Source organism: Orycteropus afer, unplaced genomic scaffold (genome assembly GCF_000298275.1).
Source record: "Orycteropus afer afer isolate SDZICR_OR568_19922 unplaced genomic scaffold, OryAfe1.0 scaffold00257, whole genome shotgun sequence".
NCBI lineage: Eukaryota > Metazoa > Chordata > Mammalia > Tubulidentata > Orycteropodidae > Orycteropus > Orycteropus afer.
Window position 1 is genome coordinate 3,010,279 of NW_006921844.1, and position 17,980 is coordinate 3,028,258.

Below are 17,980 nucleotides of genomic sequence, written 5' to 3' on the forward strand. Positions count from 1 at the left end.
GGGTAAAAGGAATAAGAAGGGTAGACAAAGGAGGTTAAGCCTTTGTAAAACTACCATACAGACAAAATTGTGTTGTTGTTGTTGTTATGTGCCATCGAGTCGGCCCCGAATCATAGCGACCCTTCCTTGGGTTTCCAAGGCAGTATCACTACGGAAGTAGGATTGCCCAACCTTCCTTCTGAGGAGTGGCTGGTGGGTTTGAACCGCCAGCCTTCTGGTTAGCAGTCAAGTGCTTTTAGCCACTATGCTACCAGAGCTCCTACAGACAAAATTAGACTTCAGTTTTCTCCTTCCTTGTTTCCCTCCCAACAATGTCTGTCTATAATATCAGTAGTGTTGAATGTCCAGTGCTGAATCCAGTACCCTTATACCATGAACTTTGGTCCTTTGGGACCATCTATATGGTCCCACCCTTCTCAGGAAGCCATCTGGGCTTGGGATTTTCCTGTTATCCTGTCTTCATCAAAACCTATTTTCCTATATCCCATATACTCAGTAACTAATATCTGCTAAAGGATCCCTGGTGGTATAGTGGTTAAGCACCCAGCTGCTAACTGAAAGATTGGCAGTTTGAACCCACCAGCTGTTCCATAGGAGAAAGGTATGGTAGTGTGTTTTTGTAAGGATTACAGCCTTGGAAACCCTATAAGGCAATTCTACTCTGTACTATAGGGTCAGTATTAGTCAGAATCAATTAAATGACAATGTGATTTTAATATTTGCTAAGATATCTAAAGGGCACAAGTTACACCTTCCAGATAATATCTGCATTTTACTGAGTCCTACTAGAGGCATCTTGATTCAGGAGGATTAACAGAGAGGATGGGAATTCAGGTGTTGTGTATGTCCATGAAAGGAGCATTTTAGGGCAGACAAGTCTTATGGTACTCAAGCTACTCAGCATAGGTAGTTACATATGCTCTTTCAGAACTGGCTTCTTCTGTGTGTAGAAATTAATACTGAGTTTTTGGAATATGTTGCAAATTGATACACTAAAGAATAAAATTTTCTATTTCAATTCTAAACACAACTGAAGATGGAGCTAGGTTGTGATATAGGGCCAATATTGACAATATCTCCAGTAAGATGTATTCTAGTACTTTTAAATAAGCTCTAGGTTGTGTAATTCCTTGTTAAAGGATTTTAAATTGGTATCTGAATTTTAAATGTTGAACCACAAAAGAGTTGCCAAAACCTCCTTAAGCAGCTAAAATCTAGTTCCCATTTCACAAGAAATTTGGCCAAGAAAGATATTAAATAGAGTGGTGTCACTATCAGAGTTGATGAAATGCACGTATGGAGATGGTACCTATCAAAAGGCAAATTAGAATAAATGAATATTAAAATATTTAAATCTATAATAATGTGTTCAAAACACAGTTCTGAAGCCCATTATCTTTGGAAGTGAGAAACCAGTGCTAAGTCACTTACAGTCTTTTCTAAGCAACCTTCTTTCCCCCATTTCAACTCATTAGGATAATATTAGCTTCAACTGTAATGGTGTAATTTTAACTGTACTGTACACAAATTACTCTGGTTCTCACTCTGACAAGGTTTAGTAATAATTCTTCTTGGCAAACCTTTAGCAATTGCTACAATGCTGAAAAAAGCAAACCAAATAAAAGGAGAAGATAGTTAGAAATAAAATATATATAGTCAGAACAGCTAGCAGATTATATTTTTCTAGAGAGAAGAGAAGCATGCTCTGCTTCTAAGTTTTCTGGGGTTAGTGGCTACCTTGCAAAGAGTTCATAAAATAAAAAGATTTTGCTATATCTTAAATTCCCTTGACACTGAAATACCTTACAGATTACACTGTTATGAGATCCAGCACCAATGTATAGATCTTTGATTTTCATTAAGATCATCATCTAGACTTGTAGGACTAACTTATGTGCTCAGACACATACTTATTTGAACTTCTAAAGAACAAATTAATTTCTGCCAAATAATATAGAACAAATAAGTCTTTTTAATGCTCAGATAATGACCACTATCCAGTTTTCTTCATTAGTCATTTCTTATAAGGTTTTTATTAAAATTAAATGAGATAGTGGATGTAAAGTACTTAATACAATGCTTGTCACATTGTAAGGACTTAACAGATGACAGCTGTCCTCATGAATGTTATTATTATCAGTCCTGAAGTAAATAAAATGACTCACATTTAAATGAGAATACAAGACTACAAAGAACATCTATATACATTTTTGCATTTGGATCTCAAAACCTCCTGGAGAGATAGGCAGATAAGAATCCCTATTCTTGCGGGTAAGTATACTAAGACTTAGCAAATAAGCTACTTCCCAAGATCACATAGTTAGAAATATAATCTAGATCTAAATTCTAGTTACTCACAAAGCCTTCCTTTATTGCTCTTAACACTCAATACCTTGGACTTACATTCAACCATTCATTCACTCAACGCTTACTTATCAAGTGCCTACTTTGCATCAAGTCCTGTTTTTAATGCAGAGGCCACAGCAGGGAAAAAGACAGACGAGGTTTTTGTGAGCATGAGCTAACTCTCCTATTAGGGTCTTGCAGGAAGGGTCTTGACACAGAGAATAATCAATTAACTTAATAAATAAGTTATCTAACCACCAGCCATTCCTCAGAAGAATGATGGGGGCAGTCTGCTTCTGTAAAGCAGCCTTGGAAACCCAATGGGGATCACTATGATTCTGAATCGACTTGATGGCAGTGAGTGTGGTTTGGGGTGTGGGTTGAGAAAAGTTGATGAATATTATGGAAACAAAGTGAGAGAAGAGAATGCTACGGGTAATCAGGAGTATGGAGGAGCAAGTTACAATATTTTCTTTTTAGTCAGCATAGTCTTATTGAAAAGAGAAGATTTGAGCAAAAACTTGGAGAAAGTAGGAAATCAGTTATGGAGATATTTGGAAGAAACACTTTCCAGGTACAGGGGACAGCTAAGACAAAGGCCCTTGGGTGAGTGTGTGCCAGATATATTGAGGAACAATTGTTGGGAGAGTGTGACTGGTGACTTGGGACATGTTATCAGGAGGGATCAACTTCTGGACAAGGACATCATGCTTGATAAAATAGAAGGCCAGTGACAAAAAAGAATACCCTCAACAAGATGGATTTACACAGGGGCTGCAACAATGGGCTCAAATATAGCAATGATTATGAGCATGGCACAGGACCAGGTAGTGTTTTGTCTGTTGTACATAGGGTCATTATGAGTCAGAACCCACCTGATGGCACCTGACACATCAACAACAACAATTAGTGAAGAAAAGTGAGGATCAAGAAACAATTCAACATTTTCTTGAATACATTTCTTTAAAGGGAAAGTGGAAGAAATAATTACATGTTTGTATTCCTATCAGAATGATCCAACACAGAGGAAAACATTGATAAAAAGGAAATGTTGTTGTTGTTATGTGCCGTCGAGTGGGCCCCGACTCATAGCAACCCCTCCTTGGGTTTCCGAGGCAGTATCACTACGGAAGTAGGATTGCCCAACCTTCCTTCCGAGGAGTGGCTGGTGGGTTTGAACCGCCAGGCTTCTGGTTAGCAGTCAAGTGCTTTAGCCACTATGCTACCAGAGCTCCTAAAAAGGAAATAGAAGGGGTAATATCCTTCACTAAGTAGGTGAGTAGGGGTGCAGCTAGTGTACCAGACTGGCTTTCAGTAGAAAAGAATAGTGATAGTTCATGCTTCTATGTAGGTGAGTATTGCCTACATTTTTCTCAGTGAAGGATGAGGCAAGGTCATCAGTCAAGAGTGAGGATAGTGAAAATATATCAAAAATATGATGTTAAAGACTGTGTGATAGAGTGATTAAGAAGAGTGGAAGCAGAATAAGTTAGATGTATCATGTGCTTACCTGGCAGCAAAGGAACTATATGACCTCTGCAGTTATAACTTTAAAGCAAGTCCATTAAGCATGGGGATACTATTCTCTCCTCCAATACTTTACCACGTGGTTCTAAATATAGAGTAAAAGAGGACTAGATTTAAAGAAGGTTATGGTTTTACCAGACAAATTCAGCAAGGGATTCAGAATATATGCCAGTTGGTGATTATTATGATTGAGCAGGGAAGTGAAGCTGTACAGAGAGTGGAGAGAGAAGTTGTTGGTAATAAGGGACAGAGAAAATGTATTAACATACTTGGATTGGGGGTCCTGGTGGGATACCATGATGGCTGAAGTTGTGGCACTTGAACTGGAAAACTAGAACAGGGTAAGAAGTGAGTGAGGTGCATGAATCCAAAAGAAGACAGTGTTTGTTTATCCATAACTACAAAAAGTAAGGTATGAAAAGGGAGTGACAGAGGTAGGGAAGTGGACAAAAACATTGGAGGAGAGGAGGTCAAAGTATTGAGAATCCTGAGGTCTCAGAAAGATCATCTCTGTGTATATTGAAATTATGAAGTTTTCATTCATTCATTCAAATATTTATGTGCCAACGATAAAGGAGAATGATGCTCTGTTGAGAGCTCATGAAACCCAACAACAGAGACACCACTGAGCCTAATTGTCCCTGAACTTAGAAGATGTGATTAGAGTGGCCTACATCAAATGATTATGGGAGCAGAAAAAGAAAGAGAGAGAGAGAGGGAGAGAGAGAGAGAGAGAGGAAAAACAAACAAACAAACAGTGAAGTTAATTTTGAAACTCTTTGGTACTCAAATAAACAACCCAGAGAAAAATAAAGATATCATACTCTAAACATCCTTCACTGCTGTTTTTTAAAAATTACTGTTATTATTTGGTCTCCTCAGTAGCTCACATTCATTGTGTTGATATGTGTGCTTCCTGGGGATTCTACATACTCCAAAATCTGAAGAGTAAGCAAAAATAGTGCTTCTGCTTAAACCCTTCACAGTTTATAGCCACATTTACATAACATTAAATAAGTCAACAAAAGCATCATTAGCTCCCATTAAAATATGAGCAAAGAAATTTAAATGAACAAGACAGGCTAATTGGTAAGTAATGTTGTGTATCAAAAATTATGACTATAAGATACCCCTGTTAATGAGAAGCCCTACAATCATGTTTATTACATATTTAAAAATTAAATGAAGGTGAATAAAAGTTAACAGAAAAAAGTTTTCTCTTTCATGGATGCCACTATATCTGTTTTTCAAAGTTAAAAATTCTAAGAGTTACTTTAGCAATCCATCTCAACAAAAGCTGTCCTTATAATTTTTTCTTTTTTGGGTGGTAAACAGGAAAGCGACACCCAGAGCAGAGGGCAGGAGCAGGACTCTTGAGTTATAGCAGTGAGTGAACTCCAGTTTTATCTCAGGCATGGATTTTTAGAGAAACTCTCACTCATTCCTTCCTCTATATGGACTTGGGCCCCACCCTATTGTTGTTGTTGTTGTTTGCCGTGGAGTCAACCCCGACTCATAGCGACCCCTCCTTGGGTTTCCGAGGCAGTATCACTATGGAAGTAGGATTGCCCAACCTTCCTTCCGAGGAGTGGCTGGTGGGTTTGAACCGCCAGCCTTCTGGTGAGCAGTCAAGTGCCTTAGGCACTATGCTACCAGACCCTAGGCTCCTAGCTTTGTTCTGACTGATGAAAGCCCTTTAAGACAGCTATAGGAGGAAAGCAGTAGGGTAAAACACCTCATGCCAGAGTGACAGTGGTTCCTAGTTCTCTCTGCATAGAAGGATCATCTAGCGAAATCTAAAAAATGCTGATGCCTGAGTTCTACTCCAGATCAACTATATCAGACTCTCTGGGAGTGGGGCCTGAGCATCTGTATTTTAGAAAAGCTTCCCTGTTGATTCTCAAGTGCAGCAGGGTTGAATGAGCCCTCTCATTGACAAAATGACAGCTACTATATAAGGAGTGACTGCTGTGTAGTCAGTGCTCTAAGAGGAACTTATGCAGATTATTTTATACTTATTTTGATGTTATATTAGATGTAGGCTATTTAAAGAGACTGCATAGAAAGGGAAATGCTTTATTCCAAAGAAAGACTGCCCAGGGTAGGATTTAAGATACTGAAGCATTGAGCAGAAAATATATGAAAGGAGAGAAAACAAAAGGGTTGTCTCCCTGGCATTATTCAGAAGGTTTAGAGGTATGAAGGATCACCACTCGTCTGTCAGTTTGTCATATTGTGGTGGCTTGTATGTTGCTGTGATGCTGGAAGCTATGACACAGGTATTACAAACAACAGTAGGGTCAACCCTGGTAGATAGATTTCAGTGGAGCTTTCAGACTATGACAGACTAGGGAGAACTAGGTCAGGGACACTACTGAAAAAATTAGCTACTGAAAACTTTATAAATAGCAGTGAAATATTTTCTAATGTAGTGCCAGAAGATGAGCCCCTCAGGCTGGAACACACTCAAAATATGACTGTGGAAGAGCTGCCTCCTTAAAGTAGAGTTGATCTTAATGTTATGGCTGGAGTAAAGCTTTTGGGGCCTTCATTTGCTGATGTGGCACAACTTAAAATGAGAAGAAACAGCTGCAAGCATCCACTAATAACTACAAAATGAAATGTACAACTTAAGAATCTAGGAAAATCGGAAGTTGTCAAAAATGAAATCGAATGCATAAAGATAGATACCCTAGGTATTTGTGAAATGGACTGGTATTGGCCATTTTGAATCAGACAATCATATGGTCTACTATGCCCAGAATGATTAATTGAATGGGAATGGTGTCACATTCATCATCAAAAAGAATATTTCAAAATCTATTCTGAAGTACAATGCTGTCAGTGATAGGATAATATCTACATGTTTACAAGGAAGACCAATTAATACTACTATTATTTAAATTCATACACTATCCATTAAAGTGAAAGATGAAGAAACTGAAGATTTTTACCAACTTCTGTAGCCTCATATTGACCAAATATGCTGCCAACATGTACTGATAATTATTGGTGAATGGAATGTGAAAGTTGGCAACAACGAAGAAGAACTGGTAGTTGGAAAATATGGTCGTGGTGATAGAAATGTCACTGGATATTGCATGATAGAATTTTGCAAGACCAACAATTTATTCATTGCAAATACATTTTTTCAATGACATAAATGATTACTATACACATAGACCTTGCCGTATGGAATACACACTAATAAAATTGACTACATCATGGAAAGAGATGATGGAGAAGCTCAATTTCATCAGTCAGAACAAAGCTAGGAGCCAACTCTGGAACTGTTCATCAATTACTCATATGCAAGTTTAAGTTGAAGCTGAAGAGAATTAAAACAAGTCCATGAGAACCAAAGTACAACCTTGATTATATTCCCACCTGACTATAAAGACGATCTGAAGAATGGATTTGATGTATTGAATATCAATGACAGCAGAACAGATGAGATGTGAGATGACATCAAAGACATCATATATGAAGAAATCAAAAGGTTATTAAAAAGACAAGAAAGGAAGAAACAATCAAAATGGAATTAGAAAAGACTCTGAAAGTTGCTCTTGAACTATTTCAATTCAATTGCTAAAGCAAATGAAAGAAATGATGAAGGAAAAGATCTGAACAGATTTCAAAGGATGATTCAAAAGATAAAGTGATGTATTATGATGAAATATGCAAAGATCTGGAGTTAGAAACTAAAAGGAAAGAACATGCTCAGCATTTGCCAAGCTGAAAGGACTGAAGAAAAAAATTAAGCCTTGAGTTACCATATTGAAGGATTCTATGGGCAAAATATTGAACAATGCAGGAAGCATCAAAAGAAGATGGAAGGAATATACAGAGTCACTGAACCAAAAAGAGTTAGTCAACATTCAGCCATTTCATGAGGTAGCATATGATCAAGAGCCAAAGGTATTGAAGGAAGAAATCCAAGCTTCAGTGAAGTTGTTAGCAAAAACCAAGGCTCCAGGAACTTATGGAATACCAATTGAGATGTTTCAAAAAATGGATGCAACACTAGGAGCCCTCACTCATTTTTCCAAGAAACATGGAAAACATCAATCTGTTCAACTGAGTGGAAGAGATCCATATTTGAGTCCATTCCAAAGAAAGATGATCCAACAGAATGTGGAAATTACTGAACAATATTATTAATATCATTCAGAATTAAAATTTTGCAGAAAATAAATAAAAAATGGTGACAGCAATATTGCCAAGGAACCTCCAGAAATTCAAGCTGGATTCAGAAGAGGACATGGAATGAGGACTATCATTGCTGATGCCAAATTAATCTTGGCTGAAAGCAGAAAATACCAGAAAGAGTTTACCTGTATTTTATAGACTATACAAAGGCATTTGACTGTGTAGATCATAATAGATTATGGATAACATTACAAAATTGTTGTCTTGGTTCTCTAGTGCTGCTATTACAGACATACCACAAGTAGATGGTTTAACAAACAGGGACTTTTCTCCTACAGTTTAGAAGGCTAGATGTCCGAGTTCAAAGTGCTGGCTCTAGGGGCTGGGTGAATGACCATCACCCTTGGACTTCAGCTCTGCCACCTGTTCCAGGCCCACTAGAGCTGGAGGCTTTCTCTGACTCATGCAGCTGCTGCCAGGTGAGGCTGATGAACCCAACCAAGATTGACAAGTAAAATGTCACAGTCCTAAGATTAACAGACAACATGGCAGGCAACTACTTCTAGTCCAGGAACAGTCCCAAGATCTGCAGGTAACATGGCAGGTCACTGAGATGAAGACTCAGCCAAATGAAGCATTCAGATTTGCCAAAATCTTAAGATTTTTTCCAAAGCTTCTCCTTATATACTGGAAGCAGGCCACAACCTGAGGGCAGCTTCATATCAGATTGCTCATATCAGATTCCAACAAGGAGGTGATTACCAGTCTCATCAAGAGGAATAATTACATCCAGCTACACAGCCACCCAAAACTATGGCCTGGCCAAGTTGACACACAATTTTAATTGCCACATTGCTCCAAAAGCGATGGGGTGGCCTGCTACACCAAAAGGAAAGAAGAACGAGGCCTGCCAGGCCAAGGGAGTGAGGTTGCAACTCTGATGGAATAGGAGATTCATGCTCACCCAATGAAGGAGATCTGTACAGGTGCAGAGCTGACAAAGGGTGGAGATGTGATAGAGTTGTGTGTCAACTTTGTTGGGCTGTGGTTTTGAGTGGCTGAGTAGCCGGATGTAGTTATTCCCCATGGTGAGATTGGTAATCAACTCCATGGTGGAATCTGCTGTGATCAGCTAAGTAGCTGTCTTCAGGGTGTGGCCTGCTTCCAGTATGTAAGGAGATGCTTTGAGAAAGGTCTGAGATTTTGGCATGTCTGGGTGCTGCATTTGGCAGATTCTTTATGTCAGTGGCCTGCCATGTTGCCTGCCGATTTTGGGATTGTTCCTGGACTTGAACTAGTGGGCTCATGTTGTCTATTAAATCTTGAGACTGTGCCATTTTTCTTGTAGATCTTATTTCATCAGCCTCATTAGGCAGCAGCTGCATGAGTCAGAAAAAGCCTCCAGCTCTAGTGGGCCTGAAACAGGAGGCAGAGCTGAAGCCCAAGGTTGAGGAGCCTTCACCTGGCCCCTAGAGCTAGCACTTTGAACTCAGACTTCTAGCCTTCTAAACTGTAAGAGGATAAGTCCCTGTTTATTAAAGTCTTCCACTTGTAGTATTTCTGTTATAGTAACACTAGAGGATCAATACTAACAGGAAATCCAGAAAACTTAATTGTGCTCATGAAGGAACTTTTACATAGACCAAGAAGCATCATTCGAACAGATCAAGGTTATAATGCATGATATAAAATAAGGAAATGTGTTCATCAGGGCTATATTATTTCACCATAGTCATTCAATCTATATGCTGAGTAAATAATCTGAGAAGCTGTTGAAGAAGAGTGAGGATTGGAGGAAGACTAATTAACAATCTGGGATATGAAGATTAAACAACCTTGCTTGCTGAAAGTAAATAAGATTTGAAGCACTTGCTAATGAAGATCAAAGATTACAGCCTTCAGTATGGATTATACCTCCACATAAAGAAAACAAAAATCCTCACAACTGTACCAATAAACAACTTCATGATAAATGGTGAAAAAATTGAAGTTGTCAAAGATTTCATTTTACTTGGATCCACAATCAATACCCATGGAAATAATATTCCATATTCCAATACATCAAAGGATGTATTGCATTGGGTAAATCTGCTACAAAAGACTCTTTTAAAGTGTTAAAGAGCAAAATTATCACTTTGAAGACTAAGGTGCACCTGAACCAAGTTTCAATAGCCTCATGTGCTTGTGAGAACTGGACAATGAATAAGGAACACTGCGGAAGAATTGATACATTCGAATTGTGGTGTTGGTGAAGAATTTTCAATGTACCATGAACTGTGAGAAGAACACAACTGTCTTGGAAGAAGTACAGCTGGAATGCTTCTTAGAAGAGAGTATGGCCAGACTTTTGTACTTTGGTCATGTTGCCATAAGGGACCAGTCCCTGGAGGAGGATATCAACCTTGATAAAATAGAGAGCCAGTAAAAAAGGGGAAAACCCTGGTGGTGTAGTAAATTACATAGTGTGACTTTTCTAGCCATAAGTATTTGTAAACTCTGTGGTGGAATTTTTGTGAGCAACTGAGTAGCTCCTGATTGCCAAAGTTACCCACCTTGGGTATTTCTGTTGAACCAGCACGAAGCAATCTTCTGGGAAGTTTGCTCTCTAGGTGTATAGAATTCTGATATTGGAATTGGTTAGTGGTTACTCTGTCAGGCTCAAAAGGAGCCCTCCTAGAGGCAGAAGGAGTCTCTCTCACTGCAGCTGAGACACACTAGAGACATGCACTGCTGAGAGTTATACCGAGAGACATGCACTGCTGGGAGAGGGACTGAGAGAAACTGTCGGCTGAGAGACAATGGGCTGACAGAGACTGAGCGTGTTCCTGAAATTGAATTGTAGCCTGTTGCTTTCCTAATAAACCCCATAATCTGTGAGTTCTGTGTGGCCACTGCAGTGAATTATAGAACCCAGAAGAGAGATGATGAGTGGTGCAGGAGGAATGGTTGGAGTCAGGGTTTTTGAAGGGGCTGGAGGAAGGCAGCATTTCTGGTCTTGCCGGAATAGGCCTTGGGCTACTGATGATGATTCTGTCTTCCTATTTTGGGGTTAGAGGAGGTGAGAAGATGCAGCCTCACTGCCCCTTTAGCAGCCCTCAAAGAGACAGATTGACACAGTGACTACAATGATGGGCTCAAGCATGGCAATGATTGTGAGGATGACACAGATCAGGCAGTGTTCCGTTCTGTTGTGCATAAGATCACTGTGAGTTGGAGCTGACTTGATAGCACCTAACAGGCTCACAAGTGAGGCTGGTGACCTCAGCATATGACATTAAATAATGCTGTATGATGGAGGCATCTTGTAGGTGGTGTGTCTGGGGTGGAAGATACCTTTGCTTCCCAGACCCCTTGGGGACTCAGCGTGTCTCTGTGTGTGTGTGTGTGTGTGAGGAGATGTTGTTTTGAGACTTTGTTTAGTTAAAAACACTAATTTGTATATGAAATTAATGGCTTTCTTCACATATTTCTCCTCCTGGCTGACAGAAGCATAGATAAAGCAGCCAGCCCTTCCCAATGAAATACTGTGAAAGTCCAAGAGAAGCCACCTTATTTTGTATTAATTTTTCACTCCCTCACCCTAAATCCACGGCTATACAAGTCTTTCAAGCCTCATATTTTGAATTACTTATACAGGAGGTTTCCAGAATGCATGATATTACTAAAATCAAGGCCCTTAAATGGTTATGCAAGGGGAAAAGCTCTTGTTTCTGAACTCTGAGAACAGGCCTTAAGTAATAAACTATAAAGTGTTTTTAGTCTCAAGGTGCTACAAACAGTTTATTTGCTTGTTGATAACTGAAAAGTTGGTGGTTTGAGTTCAACCAGAGGCTCTTTGGAAGATATTGGTGATCTACTTCTAAAAAATCAGTCACTGAAAACCATATGGAACACACTTCCATTCAGACACACATGGGGTCACCAAGAGTCAGAATCAACTTAAGGTAGCTGGTCTCTAGTAAAATAAATTCAACAAAGCATCCAATGTTATATAAAGCAAAATACCCTGCATTTAGATGCTGGGTTTATTCACCTGGATACTCCAATTTGGAAAACTGCACTCATGGGCTGCAATACCAGTGGAGTCTTACATGTGGATACTCTCAATTGATGAATTTTCTTATTTGAGAATTTGAGTTGCAAGACCTTTGCCTGAAAACTTGTCTGAATTTGACCTATTCCAAATTATTCTTCTATGTCCAGAATGATCTTTTATCCCAGGTTTAACAAGTCTCTTCCCCTTTGTTTAAATTGTTCCAGAAATCTAGATCCCTATGAAGATTCAATTTCATTTATTGGGTCATTCAATGAATATTGGTTGGTGATCAACTCTATGCTACACACTGGCCCAGGTACTGAGAATGCAGTAGTCAACAAAACAACCATTGTCCTTACTCTTAAAAAGCTTAAGTTCCATGAGGAAAAAAACGTATGCTATTGTTATTGTTGTTGTTAGGTGCCATTGAGTCAGCTCTGACTCATAGTGACACTATGTACAGCAGAATGAAACACTACTTTGTACGGTGCCAACCTCATGATCCCTACTATACCTGAGCCCACCACTGCAGCCATCATGTCAATCCATCTTTTTGAGGGCCTTCCCCTTTTTTGTTGACCTGCCACTTTACCAAGCATGACATCCTTCTCCAGAGAATGGTCTGATAACAAGACCAAAGTAGGTGAGATGAAGTCTGGCCATTCTCACTTCCAATGAGCATTCCAGCTTTACTTCTTCCAGGACAAATTTGTTAGATTTGAAAGTCCACAGTACTTTTAGCATTCCTTGCCAACACCACAACTCAAAGGCATCAACTCTTCTTTGGTCTTCCTTATTCATTGTCCAGCTCTCACATGCATATGAAGCGATTGAAAACACCATAGCTTGGGTCAGGGGCATCTTAGTCTTCAAGGAGACATCTTTGCTCTTCAGCACTTGAAAGAGGTCTTTTACAACAGATTCGCCTAATGCAATACATCTTTTGATGTCTTGACTGCTGCTTCAATTGGTGTTGATTATAGAACCAAGCACTATGAAGTCTGACAACTTCTATCTTTTCTCCATTTATCATGATGCTGCTTATTGGTTCAGTTGTGAGGATTTTTGTTTTCTTTATATTGAGATATAATCCAGACTGCAGTCTTTAATTTTCATCAGTAGGTGCTCCAAGCCATCTTCACTTTCAGCGAGCAAAGTTGAGTCATTTGTGTATCTCTGGTTGTTAATGAGCCTTCCCCCAATCTTGATGCCACATTCTTCTTCACATAGTCCAGTTTCTCAGACTATTTGCTCAGCATATAGTATGGTGAAAAGATATAGCCCTGACACACTCCCTTTCTGATTTTTAAACCCTGCAAAGTCCGTTTGTTCTGTTCAAATGACAACCTTCTGGTCTATGTACAAGTTCCTACAATTAAGGGTTCTGGAATTCCCATTCTTCTCACTGTTATCTTCAATTTGTTGTGATCCACACAATCAAATGCCTTTTCATAGTCAATAAAACACAAGTAAACATCTTTCTGGTATTCTTTGCTTTGTGCCAAAATGTACCTGACTTTAGCTATGATGTCCCTCGCAGCACGTCCCCTTCTGAATCCAGCTTGCATTTCTGGAAGTTCTCTGTCTATATACTGCCACAATTGTCCTTGAATTATCTTCAGTAAGATTTTATGTGCATGTGATATCAATGATATTGTTTGATAATTTCCACACTATGTGGGATCACCTTTCTTTGGAATGGGTACAAATACGGATCTCTTCCAGTCAGTTGGCCAGGTAGCTGTCTTCCAAATCTCTTAGCATAGATGAGTTAGTTCCTCCAGTGCAGCATCCGTTTGTTGAAACATGTCAATGGGTATTTCATCAATTCCTGGAGCCTTGTTTTTCACAGTTCCTTCAATGTAGCTTTGACTTCTTCCTTCAATACTGTTGGTTCTTGATCATATGCCACTTCCTGAAATGGATGAATATTTACCAATTCTTTTTGGTACAGTGACTCTGTGTATTCCATCCATCTTCTTTTGATGTTTTCTGCATCATTAAACATATTGCCTGTGGAATCTTTCAATCTTTCAGTTTGAGGTTTACATTTTTTTTTCTCAGTTCTTTCAGCTTGAGAAATACTGAGCATGAGCTTCCCTTCTGGTTTTCCAACTCCATGTCTTTGCATGTTGTTGTTGTTGTTATGTGCCATTGAGTCAGCTCTGACTCATAGTGACCCCTCGTTGGGTTTTCCAGGCAGTATCACTACAGAAGTAGATTGCCCAACCTTCCTTCTGAGGGGTGGCTGGTGGGTTTGAACTGCCAGCCTACCGGTTAGCAGTCAAGTGCCTTAGGCATTATGCTACCAGAGCTCCATATTTCATTATAATAATTGACTTTGTTTTTCTCAAGCTGCTCTTTGAAATCTTCTGTTCAACTCTCTTATCTGTCGATCTTCCATCTGCTTTAGCTACTCTCCATTCAAGGACAAGTTTCAGAGCCTTTTCTAACATCGATTTTGGTCTTTTCTTCCTTTCCTGTCTTTTTAATGACGTCTTGCTTTCTTCATGGACGATGTTCTTGATTTTATTCCCAGAATTCCTCTGGTTTTAAGTCATTGGTGTTCAGTCCATCAAATCTATTTTTGAGATGGTCTCTAAATTCAGGAGGGATATAATCAAGGTCATATTTTGGCTCTCATGGACTTATGTTAATTGTCTTCAGTTTCAACTTGAACTTGCATATGAGCAGTTGAACTTGCATATGATCAGTTGATGCTCTGTTCCACAGTCATCTCCTGGCCTTGTTTTAGCTGAAGATATTGAGCTTCTCCATTGCTTCTTGCCACAGATGTAGTCAATCTGATTCCTGTGTACTCTGTTTGGTAAAGTCCATGTGTATAACTGCAGTTTGTGTTGTTGAAAAAAGGTATTTGCAATGAATAAGTCATTGGTCTTACAAAATTCTATCATGAGATCTCCAGCAACATTTCTATCTCCAAGTCCATATTTTCCAACTACCAGTGACTCTTCTTTGTTTCCAACTTTTGCATTTCAATTACCAGTGATAATTAACATATCTTGATCGCATATTTGGTCAATTTCAGACTGCAGAAGTTGGTAAATATCTTCAATTTCTTCATCTTTGGCTTTGATGGTTGGTGCATAAATTTGAATAGTAATAGTATTAACTGGTCTTCCTTGTAGGTATATGGATATTATCCTATCACTGACAGCATTGTACTTCAGGACAGATCTTGAAACAGTTTTTGTGACAATGAATGCCACATCATTCCTCTTCGATTTGTCATTCCTGGCATAGTACATCATATGGTTATCTGTTTCAAAATGGCCCAATCCAGTCCATTTCAGCTCACTAATGCCTAGGATATTAATATTTATGCATTCCATTTCATTTTTGAGAACTTCCAATTTCCCTAGATTCATACTTTGTACATTCTGTGTTCCAATTATTAATAGATGTTTGAAGTTGTTTCTTCTCATCTTGAGTCAGGCCACAACAGCAAATGGGAGTCTTGAAAGCTTTACTCTATGCACATCATTAAGCTCAGCTCTACCCTGATGAGGCAGCTCTTCTCCAGTCATATTTTGAATTCCTTCAGACCTGAGGGGCTCATCTTCTGGCACTATATAGTACAATGTTTCACTGCTATTCCTAAGGTTTTCACTGGTCAATTCTTTGAGAAGTGGATGACCTCCTCCTTCTTCTGAGTCTGTGTCAGTCTAGATGCTCCCCTGAAACTTGTCTACCATGAGTAACTGTACTGGCATGTGAAACACCAGTGGCATAGCTTCCAGCCTCACAGCAACACTCAAGCCATCACAGTAGAACAAACTGACAGACAAGTTTGTCTCTCCGAGCTATTATACACTGCTCTGCTCATTTCCTGGTCTCCCCTGCCCTGCTTGCTTACCCAACCTGCCCCAGGGGCAAACACCCACCTTCTGCTGGTTCCACAGCTAGCTTACTGTGGCCTGCACCCAGGGGCGGCCCCATGCATGCTGGTCACAGGGCTGGCTTACTGTGGCCTGCTGCCCATGAGGAAAATACATATTCTATAGTCAAGTAAATAATGACTTACTTGTAACTGTGATAACGGTTATTCAGAAGTCATCCAGGAAACATTGAGAATATGTAACAGCAGGAAATCATCCAGTCTGTAAAGACCAGTGGAGTTGAGAGAAAGGATTCCATGAGGAAGTGGTAGCTCAGATAAGACTTGAAGGATCAATTTAGTATAGCTGGGTAAAGAGAGATGGTAAGAGCATTCACAACAGAGGCCAAGGCCAGTGCAAAGGCCCTGAGGCAGAGAGGAACAAGTCAATTGCCAGAAATTAAGTTAAAGAAGGGCATTGTGGCTGGAGTGGAATGAATGAGGAAAGCAGGAGATGGGAGGTACGGAGGGACACACACAAAGCTAGAGGCCATAGTAAGGAATGTATGCTTTATTCCAATGATGTTAGGAAGTTTTTAAAGGTATTCATATGAGCAAGCAGTTGCATAGTAAGATATGCATTTTTTCCCCCATTCACTCTAGCTGAGATTGGAGGTCAGATTACAGAGAATTTATAGAGATATTTTTTATGACTTGGGCTGAAGCTGGTGTCATGGGGATGAAGGAAAGTGTTACCTCTGCAAGTTATTATTATTATTTTTTTTTACAGTGCTCGCTTGACAGTAGGATTCCCAATACACTGACTCACAAAGCAGATGCAGGCCTTACCAACAAATAAATACAAATTTGCATGCCTGGGAATTGTATATGGTCTAAAAGACCAAGAGAAAAGATTCTTTTATATTAGCCAGCTGCAGTTTGGAATAACACACAGACCTCTGTGAATCATTTCATGCTTTATTAAACAAAATTCTGTTTGCAATTGGCAAGTTAGGAAAATCAGCATCCATATTTGTTTTCACTTTCCATTTCTTTGGTTTTGCCAGAGATTCACAGCCCAAAACCAGGGCTGTCTGGGGGGACCCATGAGGTAGACCTGGATCCCCACTTTCGACTGCCTGGGAAATCAGCCACAGATTGTGATTAATCTCATGAGAAAGTGTGGGGGAGTATTTCTTGATGCTGTTCCCATCACCAGAGAGGGGGTCTGGGCTGCCTGTCAGAGCCAGCAGGTTATTAGCCTGTAAATCTGTGTTATTGCTCTAAATGCTGACCCTTTGGAACCATCTGCCATTCTAAAACTGGGAGAGAGAGATCAATGACCTATGAGCAGAAGAGTTTTGCCTTTTCCAAGAAATGATTCACTGTTACCTACAATCTCATTCTGTGTGCATGTGTGTGTGTGCATGTGTGCATGTGTGTGTGAGTATGTATGTGTGTGTGTGTGTGTGTGTTTGGGTTAACTTTATTTCTCTTAAGTCTATTTGGGTACATGGAAAAGCGTACATGGGTAAGACAGTTGACCTAAGCTAAAAAAAAATCCAGACCAAACTCACTGCCATTGAGTCAATTCCAACTCATAGTGACCCCCCTTTGGGTTCTGGAGGTGGTAGATCTTTACAGAAATAGATTGCCCAGTCTTCCTTTGGTGGAATGGCTGGTGGGTTTGAATCACTAACCTTCTGTCTAGCAGTCAAAGTGGTTCTCAAATGAAAATGTGTATCAGAATCAATTGTAAGATTTGTGTGGTGCAATGGATCACTTTTTTTTTTTTTAAGTAGTGATATTGGTGAAAGTTTACAGAGCAAATTGGTTTTCCATTCAACAATTCGTACACATTTTGATTTGTGACTGATTGCAATCCTCAGAATGTAACAGCACTCTTACCACTTTCTCTTTGTGTTTACCATTTCTATTTGTCTTTCTTTCCCATCCCTTCCTGCCATCTGAGCTTTATTGCTCTGCAAGTGCTGCCCTTTTGATATCATTTGGTTGGTTGTTCTAAGGAGTGCATACTTTTCTGGTGTTACTGTTCACCTTATAGACCTGTCTATTGTTTGTCT